The following is an 18,012-nucleotide window of genomic DNA, read 5'->3' on the forward strand; positions in this document are numbered from 1 at the left end:
CATCTACAACTTGTGCAAAGTAAAAAAGCATCAAAATACATCTTAAACACAAACTAGCATGAAGTTGCATCCAAAAAGGGAGGGCAAAGGCTACAGAGTAAACAAAATGAATAATTAATGTTAACCCTGTAACCTCTAACTACCCTTCCTTTGTCTAGCAGAGACATAAAAACTCTGAATATTCAATTGTCAATAGGTGGGTGAGGGTTGCTGCGTTGGTAGTAAGCCAAAGCGCTTCTTCAGCAAAGTGCGATGCTTTTAGTATTTATCATCTGGAGAAAACCATGCTGTAACACAAGGAACCTGGTGAGATAAAAGATTTTAAAAACATCAATGCAGCGATGCTATCCTCACATATTAATGACATGACATCAAATAAAGTAGTATTATCATAAAAATAAAGGAGACATACCAGGGTGGGCTGACTGTGTTGGAGACCCTACGGGGGAATCCTTCTGCAAGAAAAGAACACATTAAATTAACGTGTGACTCAACATGTAAGTTAGTTTACGCTACATTGCATTGAATATAGAATATAAAAGCACTCATTAGTATCCCTTCATATCTACTTCCTAGCAACAGTGTGGAAGAAAACTCCACACATAAGACAACATGCCTTCAACCAAAGGTCATTTACATATCAATCTCTGCGTAATTTATGCCAAGCAACATACATGACTATCTAGTATCCAGGTTTCAAGCTTGATCAGAAAAGCATTAAAACAGGCAATCTGGGTAGCAGAGTTTAAGAGTGACGGGTTTATGCTTGTAAGAGGCCGAATGGACTCAGATATGGAGACCTTGTTTCTGTGGAAGAAAGACCGAAATCTTTTTTTCTATGGATGGAGCGAAGTTCAAGAAAGATCTTATCTCTGTAAAGATATTTTATCTTTGTTGAAGGGCAGAATCCCTAGAAGATCCGAGACCTTTTTTTTCTATGGAGGGTCAAAGCCCTAGAGGAGGCCAAGAACCTCAGTCTGTAAACAAAAGGGACCAAAACCAGATCTACTGCCTAGATTGAGTTCTGAGGTCTGTTTTGTTCATATCCATAATTATTGTCTAAGTTGACCTAGGTTGACTTGTGAATATTAAAATGTACCTTTGTTGAACTGAAGAACTTCTCTTAGAAAAGATTGTTGTGTTTTCTCTCAAGTTTGGGCTTCCCATGTGAAAATAATTTTGTGTCTCTTTGTATGCTAAGTGCTTGGCTATCTCTTTATGATCCTACTATCATTATTGCATTATGGTCAAGAACTTGTTTAAGAGATCATTGGAAGTAATTATCAGATTAGAAGATCGTGAAACATCAACATGGTATCAGAGGGATGGTAAAAAAGCAACCTTAATAAAGTTCTAGTCCAAGTTCTGTCAACAATGCTTTTGACCAGGACAAAGAGAGACCAAAATTCTGTCTAAGGCCTTAGAAGACTGTGACAAAGGGCCAATAGGTCTCAGGATTGACCTCAGGAAGGCCTCAGGACTGATTGAACAAAGGCCGAGCAGCCTCAGAAGTGGCCAAGAGGTGCGAAGGCCTATGAAATGGCTAGTGAAGTTCTTAATAATTGGACCAAGGATATCATCAACATAATTATAAGCATTCTTAAAATCCTTTTGTTATTGATGAACTTCTAAATTGTTTTTCCAATAGGGATCCTTTGGGAGGAGGATGTTGACATTGAATTCTTAATTTGGATACCATAAATCTCTAGCTGCTTACGAATGATAATGACATAAGCTATTGTGCAAAATCTTGGCAATGAGCAGGTCAGAGCTTGTACCAAACTAGGAGAGTGGTGATACAAGTTAAATTGTCTAAGAGGATTTGAAATCGTTTGCATCCCTGTTGATGAAAATTGTTTCACCATTGGTTGCCTTTAGCTTCAAGGATTATATCATAGGACAGACAGATAACATTTGTCGATTATATCTTCTACTTGTTGCATGTTGTAATCTATGTACTGAAGGAAATTTTCATAAGCTAATGGTTCATTTGAGGATCTAAATGTGTAGATTACAAAGGACTTGTTTAGGACTGCCTCTGAGGGAAGTCTGAGGATCTCTTATGATATTTGGAGAAAAGACCTACAATTGACACAAAGTCAAACTCTTGTTCACTATCTATGCAACAAATTCCAGGTGATCAATGAGAGGTTTGAAATGATATGATGGCATCCAATATTGACTACAGTAGGATAAATTTGCGCATGTCAAGTCTGATGAAATTTTGGGCTTCGAGTTTTGTAAGCCCTAGAAGACCTGAAGTAAATCCTAAGTTAATTCTAAATTCTGTGGCATTATTGAAGCCGTTGCATAAAATCGAATATTTTGAAACAAAACCCGAGCCCCATTCTAAATTGATCTTTAGACTTTTGTTGTAGCGAGTTTGTGCTTGTTGCTGTTCAAGGGTTCATTAATAAACTGATGTTTAACTTGCCATGGCTATGTTGAGCTCATAATGATGCCATTGACTATAGTAAGATTGTTGGTTGTGTCATGATTAATGTACTTAAGTATGCTGAGTGAAAGGCTACCTGAGCTAAGATGACAATTGTTGCCATGATGACCAGGAAGAGGTTTTATACTGCGATGTGTATTGCTCTATCCAAGAATCATTTTTACTTAAGTTTGCTACTGCTAGTTTTGTTGAAAAAGGAAGGGTATTTGGAAGAATCATTTATAACAGGAGTGCATGTAAGTATAATCTCCTCAAAAGAGGCTTCCAAGGTCCTAACAGGTGTTTTATGAAAAAAATGCAGAAGACGTGGATCATCTCTTTCTGACATGCCCATTTGCAGTCTCGATTTGGAGAGGAGTATTACACTCTTAACCTACAAGCAGCATAGCATTCGAGCTCCATAGATAGGTGCATTTCTCTGTGGGTTGAGGAGAACAGGACATTTCGAACATTACCCTTCAATATTCTATGGGCATATGGAAAAGTAGGAACGAGAAGATATTTGAAAGAGACTACCCCAGATACAAGAGGCGCCTGTTTAAAGATCTCTGCATATTTTATGGAAATAGGGCCAACAAAAGAGAAGGTTAACTCGAGACAAATCCAATATAAAGAGATTTGGTCACAAAATCCAGATGATTTTTTTAAGGAGCTTCTACTAACAGGATTTGTGGTAGGGGGGTTTTTCTTGTATAAAAGCCTGGCAACTACTTTCAATTTTGTTGGAATAGTGGTACATGGACTAATAAAAGAGCATCGCAATTAGCTCTTTAGGGGGCACTCCTATTTTCTAACTGGCTAGCTATAGAGGATTTATCAGTTTTGGGAACCCCAAAGTGATTCTGGATTGGGTACAAAGATCCACTTTTGGGGCGACCTTCCCTTATCTTCTGATGCTACGCATCAGATCTTTCCTGGGGTCCTTCTAGAAAGTGAATTTCAGTCATATATTCAGAGAACAAAACCAAGAGGCAGATTTTCTCTCTAAGAAGAGTTGTTTCCAAGCACCGGGAAAGATCTTCTTCACCGCTTTTGACAATGGAATCCTCATCAGCACATGGAGTTTTAGTTATTAAGGACATCACTAACTGTTCACTGAGAACGATCCTCATATGTCTTTTCAAGTTTTCTGTTTATTTTCTTTTCTTTTTGAAAAATGTATGGGAAATAATATAACAATGTCGCTGAGAAGGAAAGTTAGAGAGGTAAGAAATCTGTAATGATGTTATAGACCTTTAGAGACGCTAGTAGATACATAGTGATTAAGATCCAAAATTATAAAATCTTCTGAGTTTCTACTGAGACTTATCTAGAACATAGAGTTACATGGACATAAGATCTGTCACTACTGCAAATGTATTTACTTTTATTTTGATTAATGGAAGTTAGGAGGTTTTTTTCTCTGAAAAATCACAAATGTTTAGCCTACAAATAAATGTGCAAAAGTATCGTATATAAGCCAATAATAATAATTAATTCTCTATCTAATCATAACCTCTTAAACAATATATTTAAATTTAAACCCCAATTCAACATCTACAACTTGTGCAAAGTAAAAAAGCATCAAAATACATCTTAAACACAAACTAGCATGAAGTTGCATCCAAAAAGGCAGGGCAAAGACTACAGAGTAAACAAAATGAATAATTAATGTTAACCCTGTAACCTCTAACCACCCTTCCTTTGTCTAGCAGAGACATAAAAACTCTGAATATTCAATTGTCAATAGGTGGGTGGGGGTTGCTGCGTTGGCAGTAAGCCAAAGCGCTTCTTCAGCAAAGTGTGATGCTTTGAGTATTTATCATCTGGAGAAAACCGTGCTGTAACACAAGAAACCTCATGGGATAAAAGATTTTAAAAACATCAATGCAGCAATGCTATCCTCACATATTAATGACATGACAACAAATAAAGTAGTATTATCATAAAAATAAAGGAGACATACCAGGGTGGGTTGACTGTGTTGGAGACCCTACGGGGGAATCCTTTTGCAAGAAAAAAACACATTAAATTAACGTGTGACTCAACATGTAAGTTAGTTTACGCTACATTGCATTGAATATAGAATATAAAAGCACTCATTCGTACCCCTTCATATCTACTTCCTAGCAACAGTGTGGAAGCAAACTCCACACATAAGACAACATGCCTTCAACCAAAGGTCATTTACATATCAATCTCTGCGTAATTTATGCCAAGAAACATACATGAATATCTAATATCCAGGTTTCAAGCTTGATCAGAAAAGCATTAAAACAGGCAATCTGGGTACTAGAGTTTAAGAGCGACGGGTTTCTGCTTGTAAGAGGCTGAATGGACTCAGATATGGAGACCTTGTTTCTGTGGAAGAAAGACCGAAATCTTTTTTCTGTGGATGGAGCGAAGTTCAAGAAGGATCTTATCTCTGTAAAGATATTTTATCTTTGTTGAAGGGCAGAATCCCTAGAAGATCCGAGACCTTTCTTTTCTATGGAGGGTCGAAGCCCTAGAGGAGGCCAAGAACCTCAGTCTATAAACAGAAGGGACCGAAACCAGATCTACTGCCTAGATTGAGTTTTGAGGTCTGTTTTGTTCAGATCCATAATTATTGTCTAAGTTGACCTAGGTTGACTTGTGAATATTAAAATGTACCTTTGTTGAACTAAAGAATTTCTCCTAGAAAAGATTGTTGGGTTTTCTCTCAAGTTTGGGCTTCCCAGGTGAAAATTTTGTGTCTTTTTGTACGCTAAGTGCTTGGCTGTCTCTTTATGATCCTACTGTCATTATTGCATTATGATTAAGAACTTGTTTAAGAGATCATTGGAAGTGATTATCATATTAGAATATGGAAACATCAACATGGTATCAGAGGGATGGTAAAAAAGCAACCTTAATAAAGTTCTAGTCCAAGTTCTGTCAACAATGCTTTTGACCAGGACAAAGATTGACCAAAATTCTGTCTAAGGCCTTAGAACACTGTGACAAAGGGCCGATAGGTCTCAGGATTGACCTCAGGACTGATTGAACAGAGGCCGAGCAGCCTCAGAAGTGGCCAAGAGGTGCGAAGGCTTGTGAAATAGCTAGTGAAGTTCTTAATAATTGGACCAAGGATATCATCAACATACTTATACGCATTCTTAAAATCCTTTTGTTAATGATGAACTTCTAAATTGTTTTTCCAATAGGGATCCTTTGGGAGGAGGATTTTGACATTGAATTCTTAATTTGGATTCCATAAATCTCTAGTTGCTTACGAATGATAATGACATAAGCTGTTGTGCAAAATCTTGGCCATGAGCAGGTCAGAGCCTGTACCAAACTAGGAGAGTGGTGATACAAGCTAAATTGTCTAAGAGGATTTGAAATCTTTTACATCCCTGTTGATGAAAATTGTTTCACCATTGATTGCCTTTAGCTTCAAGGATTATATCAGAGGACACGCAAATAACATTTGTGGATTATATCTTCTACTTGCTGCATGTTGTAATCTATGTACTAAAGGAATTTTTCATAAGCTAATGGTTCATCTGAGGATCTAAATGTGTAGATTACAGAGGGCTTGTTTAGGCCTGCCTCTGAGGGAAGTCTGAGGATCTCTTATGATATTTGGAGAAAAGACCTACAATTGACACAAAGTCAAACTCTTGTTCACTATCTATGCAACAAATTCCAGGTGATCAATGAGAGGTTTGAAATGATATGATGGCATCCAATATTGACTACAGCAGGATAAATTTGCCCATGTCAATTCTGATGAAATTTTGGGCTTCGGGTTTGTAAGCCCTAGAATACCTGAAGCAAATCTTGAGTTATTTCTAAATTCTGTGGCATTATTGAAGCCGTGGCATAAAATCGATTATTTTGAAACAAAACCCGAGCCCCATTCTAAATTGATATTTAGACTTTTGTTGTAGCGAGTTTGTTGTTGTTGCTGTTCAAGGGTTCATTAATAAACTAATGTTTAACTTGCCATGGCTATGTTGAGCTCATAATGATGCCATTGACTATAGTAAAATTGTTGGCTGTGTCATGATTAAGGTACTTAAGTATGCTGAGTGAAAGGCTGTCTGAGCTAAGATGACAATTGTTGCCATGATGACCAGGAAGAGGTTTTATACTGCGATGTGTATTGCTCTATCCAAGAATATTTTTTACTAAAGCCTGCTATTGCCAGTTTTGTTGAAACATGAAGGGTATTTGGAAGAATCATTTATAACAGGAGTGCTAACATTATGGACTAACAGAAAAATGACTGATTTAGTACTAAAGCAGCAAGATTGATAGTAATCAAAAGGACAACTTGGCACAAAAATTGAAAATCCTAGACCTATATTCAACATTATAAGTCTTGATTAAGGTCCTAAAGACTGGTGATACCAAAAAAAATGGAGTTTCCACCTCTTGCACCTTTCACGCCATATAACTATTGTGAATGGAAGCGAAGGATTCTACTTTAACGTGTAGACTTTCTCTCAAAGCAGAAGCTAGAGGGCTTAAAGAATGAGACTTACCTTTAACGTGTAGAATTTCTCTCCATTTTCATTGATATAAAACATGAGATATATTGCTGCTAGTGCGGGGTCTTCGGAATCACTCCAAATGTGTGTTTGTATGACTATCTGTAAATTATGAGGTAGAAGCACCAGAAGCATCTCAATTGAATGCTGAAAAGGACAATTTAGAACAACATTATTTGAACATTTGTTTAGTTTGATTTTCACTTTATCTAAACATTTGTTTAGCTTGATTTGCACTTTATCTAAGAAGAAGTCATATAAATATCCAAAAGACAAAATAATCAGCTGTGAATAAGAGTCATATATGTCTGGAAGGGTTTGTTAAAAGAAATGTAGAGAACTAAGTAGGAGGCTCTTTCTCAGATTCAACACGTGAAGTTAGAGCCAAAACCAAGGCAGAGTTAAAGCCTGAGAGTCTGAATATAGCTAGAGCAGAAGTTTGAGCAAGAGCCAAAGCCAAGCGACAAGATCTAAAACCCACAGGACCCAGATTAAGCATGTGGAAAGTAAAGATAAAGATCCAGTTGATGGGGCCATCAACTAAACAAGGAAGGTCTGATCTGTAATCATACCTGTAACTAATTATTAAATATGGACATTAATGCCACTCCTGTGATATTTTTACCATATGCACGAAGGTAAATGGGGCGCTGCCGTTGGGAGGATGCAGCACCTGCTGCAAGAAGAAAACCAACAATGGGAAAAAATTCTGTGGTCAATGCATGCAGCACCGGCTAGAGTAATCTGAATCCAAAACCAAGCTAGATCTGGGCAAAAGCCAAACCAGAGGGTTGAAAAAACATGAGAGTTTGAGCTACGGACATAGCCGGAGGCACAAGATCTGGTCACCACAGGTAGGCTCATTGAAGGAGAAGAAAGGAATCTTGCTTATGGGGGCCATAAACTTGATGCAAGGTCTCGTACCTTGAAATAATTACTCAACACAGTCACATGGGCATTCATGCCATACTAGCAGTACAGTCCCCTTCAAATGGTGGAAGCAAGATCAACTTTAGACATTAGGGTTTCTTAAAAAGAAGCATTGTGGTATATGGAAGGCGGGAACTAAAAAACAGTTGTTTCGACATTACCCACTACATTTTGAAATTTACTTGCACAGTGTCCAACATACTTCATCCAAGATCGTCCATAAACTGAGAAACCTCTGCAATTTCTAGTTTTTTGTCATAGAAATCCTGGCAATTTCTAGTTTTCCGTCACGGAAGTCCTCACAGTTAAAACCCAAAATCATTAAAAACAAATCATTGAAAACTAAAAACAATCAAGACTACACAGTCCATTTTGAAATTTATGCCCTTGCTATTTGAAATTTACCTGCACAATGGCCAGGAGATTCAAGCAAGATCGTGGACAATTGGACAATTGAACTGCACAATGCCCAGGTGATTCAAAGATTCAAGAAAGCGGACATGGATTCGTAGAACATTGTTTCATAAAACCTACGGAAGTCATTATTTATATGGTTTCAAGGAAGGTAAGATAGGGATAGTTTCAGTTATAACAAGAACTTAATCTAATGGTTGTAAATATTTTAATTGTCTAACATGAAATCAGGCGGATCATAGAAAGACAGGTAAGGCCAAAGGAAAGTAGATTTCAAAGGGAAACGCCTTACGACGTAATTAAAAATGGTAAACATTGTGGTATGGCAGTCTGCCAGTAAATTGCACATTTTCTTTGTAATTATGAGAGAAAAAATCCATAGTTAAAAACAAAAACACACCCTTTATCGAGCACTCTCTTCCTAGTCGTTTTGAAGGAGCTGAGAAACATCTTTTCTGAATTTCCTACACTGCAGTTCCTTCTTATTCTTCAGTATTTTGGTCCGAGAGATGGTCATCTTCAACAGGGTCTTGTTGCATATCAATCCAAAACACCAAGATCAATGGAACAAAATAAAATAGGAAATACAAGCGAGTAACCCCACACCGGAATTGACCTAAATGAACCAATATGATGGGATTCAACATTAGAACCAATCACTGATAATTGCCATTCATCACATCGATAAAAACTGAGCCCTTTCCATCTCTAAAACCTGAAAACACAATACTCAGTTAAAAAAGAGAAAAATACCATTTTGAATATTTGAATTTATTTCCTAGTAAAGTTTCCAGCTTTAGACCCATATCCTCAATGAACTGAGGAGACCCTCAGAAACAAACAAACAAACTAACCACAAAATGATGCAAATAAATCAATCCTTGATTGTTATTCTACTTTTGATAAACAAAAATAAAGTGTTCTGTTGCACTTCTGGTACAAAAATATAAATTGTGCATTTAAAATCTGCAAGCATATAGTGAAGGCAGAACCTGTCGAACCTTCCAAGTGATTAAGATTTCACTTTGAATTAAGAAATCAATAGAATGAAACACGCTCACTACGACAGTGGGCTACATTGCCAAATTGGTCACAGAGGAAATAACCCCAATCAAATTCTATCCCACCTCTCTTGTGTTATTATAAGTAGGGATTCTTATTTCTTGACTAATGCAGATGTCATTTTAATTGTTGAGTGGCCACCTCCACTCCAATTGGCATATGTGCCAATCACCTTCAATATACATTTCTAACGTGCTTAGTGTGTATCATAACAAAGCAGACACTATAGCCGATTCCACGTCTGTCAAAACAGCGGAGGCGCCTAGGGCATGCAACATCGGCTGGAGGAATCCGAATCCAAAACCAAACCAGATGTGGGCAAAAGCCAAACCAGAGGGTTGAACAAACACGAGAGTTTGAGCTACAGCCACAGCCAGAGGCACAAGATCTGGTCGCAACAGGTAGGCTCATTGAAGGAGAAGAGAGGAATCTTGCTTATGGGGGCCATAAACTTGATGCAAGGTCTCGTACCTTGAAATAATTACTCAACACGGTCCCCCTCAAATGGTGGAAGCAAGATCAACTTTAGACATTAGGGTTTCTTAAAAAGAAGCATTGTGGTATATGAAGGCGGGAACTAAAAAACAATCATTTCGAGATTACCCACTCCATTTTGAAATTTACCTGCACAGTGTCCAACAGACTTCATCCAAGATCGTGCATAAACTGAGAAACCTCTGCAATTTCTAGTTTTTTGTCATAGAAATCCTTGCAATTTCCAGTTTTCCGTCACGGAAGTCCTCAAAGTTAAAACCCAAAATCATTAAAAACAAATCATTGAAAACTAAAAACAATCAAGACTACACAGTCCATTTTGAAATTTATGCCCTTGCTATTTGAAATTTACCTCCACAATGGCCAGGAGATTCAAGCAAGATCATGGACAATTGGACAATTGAACTGCACAATGGCCAGGAGATCCAAAGATTCAAGAAAGCGGACATGGATTCGTAGAACAGTGTTTCATAAAACCTACGGAAGTCGTTATTTATATGGTTTCAAGGAAGGTAAGATAGGGATAGTTTCAGTTATAACAAGAACTTAATCTAATGGTTGTAAATATTTTAATCGTCTAACATGAAATCAGACGGATCATAGGAAGACAGGTAAGGCCAGAGGAATTTTGATTTCAAAGGGAAACGCCTTACGGCGTAATTAAAAATGGTAAACATCACGGTATGGAAGTCTGCCAGTAAATTGCACATTTTCTTTGTAATTATGAGAGAAAAAATCCATAGTTAAAAACAAAAACACACCCTTTATCGAGCACTCTCTTCCTAGTCGTTTTGAAGGAGCTCAGAAACATCTTTTCTGAATTTCCTACACTGTAGTTCCTTCTTATTCTTCAGTATTTTGGTCCGAGAGATGGTCATCTTCAATAGGGTCTTGCTGCATAACAATCCAAAACACCGAGATCAATGGAACAAAATAAAACAGGAAATACAAGCAAGTAACCCAACACCGTAATTGACCTAAATGAACCGATCTGATGGGATTCAAAATTAGAACCAATCACTGATAATTGCCATTCATCACATCAATAAAAACTGAGCCCTTTCCATCTCTAAAACCTGAAAACACAATACTTAGTTAAAAAAGAGAAAAATACCGTTTTGAATATTTGAATTTATTTCCTAGTAATGTTTCCAGCTTTAGACCCATATCCTCAATGAACTGAGGAGAACCTAAGAAACAAACAAACAAACTAACCACAAAATGATGCAAATAAATCAATCCTCGATTGTTATTCTACTTTTGATAAACAAAAATAAAGTGTTTTGCTGCACTTCTGGTACAAAAATATAAATTGTGCATTTAAAATCTGCAAGCATATAGTGAAGGCAGAACCGACCGAACCTTCAAAGTGATTAAGATTGCACTTTGAATTAAGAAATCAATAGAATGAAACACGCTCTCTACGGCAGTGGTCTACATTGCCAAACTGGTCACAGAGGAAACAACCCCAATTAAATTCAATCCCACCTCTCTTGTGTTATTATAAGTAGGGATTTTTCTTGCTTGACTAATGCAGATGTCATTTTAACTGTTGAGTGGCCACCTCCACTCCAACTGGCATATGTGCCAATCACCTTCAATATATATTTCTAACGTGCTTAGTGTGTATCATAACAAAGCAGACACTGTAGCTAATGCCATGTCCGTCAAAACAACGGAGGCACCTAGGGCATGCAGCACCGACTGGAGGAATCTGAATCCAAAACCAAGCCAGATCTGGGCAAAAGCCAAACCAGAGGGTTGAAAAAACACGAGAGTTTGAGCTATAGCCACAGCCAGAGGCATAAGATCTGGTCGCCACAGGTAGGCTCATTGAAGGAGAAGAGAGGAATCTTGCTTATGGGGACCATAAACTTGATGCAAGGTCTCGTACCTTAAATTAATTACTCAACACGGTCACATGGGCATTCATGCCATACTAGCAGTACAGTCCCCTTCAAATGGTGGAAGTAAGATCAACTTTAGACATTAGGGTTTCTTAAAAAGAAGCATTGTGGTATATGGAAGGCGGGAACTAAAAAATAGTCGTTTCGAGATTACCCACTCCATTTTGAAATTTACCTGCACAATGTCCAACAGACTTCATCCAAGATCGTGCATAAACTGAGAAACCTCTGCAATTTCTAGTTTTTTGTCATAGAAATCCTGGCAATTTCCAGTTTTCTGTCACAGAAGTCCTCGCAGTTAAAACCCAAAATCATTAAAAACAAATCATTGAAAACTAAAAACAATCAAGACTACAGAGTGCATTTTGAAATTTATTCCCTTTCGATTTGAAATTTACCTGCACAATGGCCAGGAGATTCAAGCAAGATCGTGGACAATTGGACGATTGAACTGCACAATGGCCAGGAGATTCAAGCAAGATTGTGGATAATTGGACGATTGAACTGCACAATGGCCAGGAGATTCAAAGATTCAAGAAAGCAGACATGGATTCCTAGAACAATGTTTCATAAAACCTACGGAAGTCGTTATTTATATGGTTTCAAGGAAGGTAAGATAGGGATAGTTTCAATTATAACAAGAACTTAATCTAATGGTTGTAAATATTTTAATCGTCTAACATGAAATCAAACGGATCATAGCAAGACAGGTGAGGCCAAAGGAAAGTTGATTTCTAAGGGAAATGCCTTACGATGTAATTAAAAATGGTAAACATTGCGGTATGGCAGTTTACCAGTAAATTTCACATTTTCTTTGTAATTATGAGAGAAAAATCCATAGTTAAAAAAAAAAAAACACACCCTTTATCGATCACTCTCTTCCTAGTCGTTTTGAAGGAGCTGAGAAACATCTCTTCTGAATTTCCTACACTGCAGTTCCTTCTTATTCTTCAGTATTTTGGTCCGAGAGATGGTCATCTTCAACAGGGTCTTGCTGCATATCAATCCAAAACACCGAGATCAATGGAACAAAATAAAACAGGAAATACAAGCAAGTAACCCAACACCGTAATTGACCTAAATGAACCGATATGATGGGATTCAAAATTAGAACCAATCGCTGATAATTGCCATTCATCACATCGATAAAAACTGAGCCCTTTCCATCTCTAAAACCTGAAAAACACAATACTCAATTAAAAAGAGAATAATATAATTTTGAATATCTAAATTTATTTCCTAGTAATGTTTCTAGCTTTAGACCCATATCCTCAATGAACTGAGGAGACCCTCAGAAACAAACAAACTAAATAACCACAAAATGATGCAAATAAATCAATCCTCAATTGCTATTCTACTTTTGATCAACAAAAATAAAGTGTTCTGTTGCACTTCTGGTACATAAATATAAATTGTGCATTTAAAATCTGCAAGCATATAGTGAAGGCAGAACCGACCGAACCTTCCAAGTGATTAAGATTGCACTTTGAATTAAGAAATCAATAGAATGAAACATGCTCACTACGGCAGTGGGCTACATTTCCAAACTGGTCACAGAGGAAACAACCCCAATCAAATTCAATCCCACCTCTCTTGTGTTATTATAAGTAGGGATTCTTCTTGCTTGACTAATGCAGATGTCATTTTAACTGTTGAGTGGCCACCTCCACTCCAATTGGCATATGTGCCAATCACCTTCAATATACATTTCTAACGTGCTTAGTGTGTATCATAACAAAGCAGACACTGTAATCGATGCCATGTCCATCAAAACAACGGAGGCACCTAGGGCATGCAGCACCGGCTGGAGGAATCTGAATCCAAAACCAAGCCAGATCTGGGCAAAAGCCAAAACAAAGGGTTGAACAAACACGAGAGTTTGAGCTACAGCCACAGCCGGAGGCACAATATCTAGTCGCCACAGGGAGGCTCATTGAAGGATAAGAGAGGAATCTTGCTTATGGGGGCCATAAACTTGATGCAAGGTCTCGTACCTTGAAATAATTACTCAACACGGTCAGATGGGCATTCATTCCATACTAGCAGTACAGTCCCCTTCAAATGGTGGAAGCTAGATCAACTTTAGACATTAGGGTTTCTTAAAAAGAAGCATTGTGGTATATGGAAGGCGGGAACTAAAAAACAGTCGTTTCGAGATTACCCACTCCATTTTGAAATTTACTTGCACAGTGTTCAACAGACTTCATCCAAGATCGTGCATAAACTGAGAAACCTCTGCAATTTCTAGTTTTTTGTCATAGAAATCCTTGCAATTTCCAGTTTTCTGTCACAGAAGTCCTCACAGTTAAAACCCAAAATCATTAAAAACAAATCATTGAAAACTAAAAACAATCAAGACTACACAGTCCATTTTGAAATTTATGCCCTTGCTATTTGAAATTTACCTGCACAATTGCCAGGAGATTCAAGCAAGATCGTGGACAATTGGATGATTGAACTGCACAATGGCCAGGAGATTCAAAGATTCAAGAAAGCGGACATGGATTCGTAGAACAGTGTTTCATAAAACCTACGGAAGTCGTTATTTATATGGTTTCAAGGAAGGTAAGATAGGGATAGTTTCAGTTATAACAAGAACTTAATCTAATGGTTGTAAATATTTTAATCGTCTAACATGAAATCAGACGGATCATAGCAAGACAGGTGAGGCCAAAGGAAAGTTGATTTCAAAGGGAAATGCCTTACGGTGTAATTAAAAATGGTAAACATTGCGGTATGGCAGTCTGCCAGTAAATTGCACATTTTCTTTGTAATTATGAGAGAAAAAAACCATAGCTAAAAACAAAAACACACCCTTTATCGAGCACTCTCTTCCTAGTCGTTTTGAAGGAGCTGAGAAACAACCTTTCTGAATTTCCTACATTGCAGTTCCTTCTTATTCTTCAGTATTTTGGTCCGAGAGATGGTCATCTTCAACAGGGTCTTGCTGCATATCAATCCAAAACGCCGAGATCAATGGAACAAAATAAAACAGGAAATACAAGCAAGTAACCCAACACCGTAATTGACCTAAATGAACCGATCTGATGGGATTCAAAATTAGAACCAATCACTGATAATTTCCATTCATCACATCGATAAAAACTGAGCCCTTTCCATCTCTAAAACCTGAAAAACACAATACTCAGTTAAAAAAGAGAAAAATACCATTTTGAATATTTGAATTTATTTCCTAGTAATGTTTCCAGCTTTAGACCCATATCCTCAATGAACTGAGGAGACCCTTAGAAACAAACAAACTAACTAACCACAAAATGATGAAAATAAATCAATCCTCGATTGCTATTCTACTTCTGATCAACAAAAATAAAGTGTTTTGTTGCACTTCTGGTACAGAAATATAAATTGTGCATTTAAAATCTGCAAGCATATAGTGAAGGCAGAACCGACCGAACCTTCCAAGTGAATAAGATTGCACTTTGAATTAAGAAATCAATAGAATGAAGCACGCTCACTACGGCAGTGGGCTACATTGCGAAACTGGTCACAGAGGAAACAACCCCAATCAAATTCAATCCCACCTCTCTTGTGTTATTATAAGTAGGTATTCTTCTTGCTTGACTAATGTAGATGTCATTTTAACTGTTAAGTGGCCACCTCCACTCCAACTGGCATATGTGCCAATCACCTTCAATATACATTTCTAACGTGCTTAGTGTGTATCTTAACAAAGCAGACACTGTAGCCATTGCCATGTCCATCAAAACAGCGGAGGCGCCTAGGGCGGCAACAGTGAGGCTGGAAATGCCATCGCCCAAAAATTATAATAAACACGACTACAATTTCTTGCATTTTCAATATGGTCACTACTCAAACACCATTCATATACAAAAGAAACGAACCATAACTCTATTGTTGTGTTAACCTAGCTACAATTATGAAGATTACATTAATTCAAATGAAAACCAATCTTGATTTTGAAATAGGAGGAAAAAAAAAAACCAGAAGCATAGAAACCCTCAATTTTGCTTCAATGCTTTGAAAATACCAATATCCTTGCTTTGCTATTGAGGATGAAGCACCTCCTATGGGACCTTGGTCCACTAGCCCTCCTCGAGATGAGCCTTGAAGCATTCAGTTGTCCCGTAACTCAATGAGCTGGTTCAGAGTTTTACAAAAGGCGGGCATGGCTTTGACACAGGAGAAAACAAAGTTCAGTATGGCTTTGACACAGGTCTCTGTTTCTACAGAATCTTAGTGGCTCTATACAGTCTCTTCTGAAATTGATTGAAACTTGGGAACAAACTCCTCTCATTGCCCTTGGGACCATATCAAAAGTTTAGGAAATGTCTACACAGGGCAAGCGTAGCGTCGAGCGAGGGCAAGCGTCGATCTACTGGGTCGCATCGTATATCGGTCTAATCAATTGGATGGGTAAGATTATTTTCATCATCTAACACTTAAATCAAAGGCTCAGAAATGTACACGTAACCCGAGAGGAAAGTTGATTTCAAAGGGAAACACCTTTCGTTTCCCTCTAAAATCAACTCCCCTCTCTGCCCACCTGTCATCCTTGTAATCCACACGATTATATGTTAGACGATTGCAACAATTTCAGCCGTTGATTCAAAGTGGTTACAAATTCGTTGCCCAAACGGTTTGCGAATTTCATTTGGCATCTGGTCGTAAACAATGAATAGCTCCATCCCTGGAGCTGAACGGACTCCAGTGCTACATGATTCCCACGAACCCCTTCATTCCCTCCCTGAACTCTTTCGTTATGCCTTCATTCCCTCCCTGAACTCTTTCGTTATGCATATCACTGCGATTTCTTGGCCACTGCTAGGGAGAACGCCCATATAAATCTTCCCAAATCCCCCTGGTCCAACACATTTTCGTCCCTGAATCCACTGGCGGCGATGCAGAGTTCTTTGTAAACGAATCTATGGGGCCAAAAATCTTGTTCCCATTCTTCGATATTTTCTCTAATTCCATATTGCCTTTTCTATGGAGCCAGAATCTCTGCAGATTCGCAGGTTGATCATTGCAGAAGATGTAAGGGTTTTTCTTCCTTTATTCTTTCTGAAAAAGGGGTTTTTATATATAAAATAGATGTATTACATCTCATGCAATATGATCATATTTTGTTCAATCATCTCTCTGCAATCGAAATACACACTTCAGATGTTTATGTACTGTAAATCCATCTAATAGAGCCTTAATTTTTTCAATTTTGTATCCATGGAGATTTAGGGGAAATCAATTACAGATACATGGTTCGATGTCAGAGTCATATACTTAAGATTGAACTCCTGTTTGCTTAAAAGTGCACCAGATTGTTTTACGATTTTGTTTCCTGCTAGAAGCATGTCAACCGTTCTAGAGGTTAATGGCATAAGAATTCCTTCCGCAGAGCAGACCTCTCGCAAGCTGCGAAGAGACAGAGTAGATACAGAATTTGCCGAGGCAACTTATATTAGTACCGATAATCTGTGCACTAATGAGAGCTTTCCCTTTGAGCGCCATCATAGAGGCGAGCTCCTTGTTACAGGGAATTTTGAGAGACTGGCTTTGGAAAATCCCAAGGCTAGGAAAAAGGTCTAGACCATGGAATGTACCTCTGCAATATCTGCCGGATCTTCCTTTCTGCAATATCTGCCGGATCTTCCTATATTCTATCGAGCAAGGCTGAAGTGCTTTCAGGTCTGAGTGCACCGTTCCTTGAAGTTTATGTGGCTGGGAAAGGCTTGGGTATGGATTGATGGACTTGCGTTCACGTTTATACTGACAAATTGAGTGACTTGGCCTTCCCACGCCACTGCATTGACTTGAATGACTCCACAGGAGACCAATTCTTGAGTTCTTTATTTACAAAATTCAAATCTAGAGTAGGTAGTCTTCTTTCATGCACCAACAATATTAAAAAGATAGCCTCACCACGTCTGTATTCAGAGAGAGGGTTCCCGTGCTCGAATTCAGGATTTGGGAATTGAAAAGACGATATTGTGGTTGAGAGTATCAACCCTGATTGGGAATTGTTTTAAACTGTTGAAATTTCCTTTGTAAGGTTGTGGTGAATTTAGAAGCAATTACCAATCCTATGAGAAGAATATGGCAGGAGCTGACAGTGGCAATGATCGTTCTCTAGAGCAAACTCCTACTTGGGCAGTAGCAGTTGTTTGTTTGGAATTTGTGGCCATCTCTTTACTTCTTGAACATGGTATTCATTATGCTAGCAATGTAAGGTTTTTCTTAGATTTCAACTATGCACTTTTTGTTTTAGTTGAATTGA

At 38.0% G+C, this 18,012-nt stretch overlaps 1 protein-coding gene and 1 pseudogene across 1 annotated transcript in view; one reads left to right on the forward strand and one right to left on the reverse strand.

The window, feature by feature from the left end:
• Positions 1-18,012, forward strand: part of LOC149260889 (MLO protein homolog 1-like) — a 44,254-nt pseudogene that overhangs the window by 16,856 nt on the left and 9,386 nt on the right.
• LOC149260890 (disease resistance protein Roq1-like) overlaps positions 413-18,012 on the reverse strand; it is a 37,510-nt gene continuing 19,910 nt past the window's right edge. Inside the window, exon 5 of the mRNA XM_089421263.1 lies at positions 413-455. The gene's annotated coding sequence lies outside the window, so the exon portion shown is untranslated. The remainder of the gene's footprint in view (positions 456-18,012) is intronic.

Source organism: Pinus tabuliformis, chromosome 6, assembly GCF_031772625.1.
Source record: "Pinus tabuliformis cultivar Carrire ecotype Pingquan chromosome 6, CPIR1, whole genome shotgun sequence".
NCBI classification, from domain to species: Eukaryota; Viridiplantae; Streptophyta; class Pinopsida; order Pinales; family Pinaceae; genus Pinus; species Pinus tabuliformis.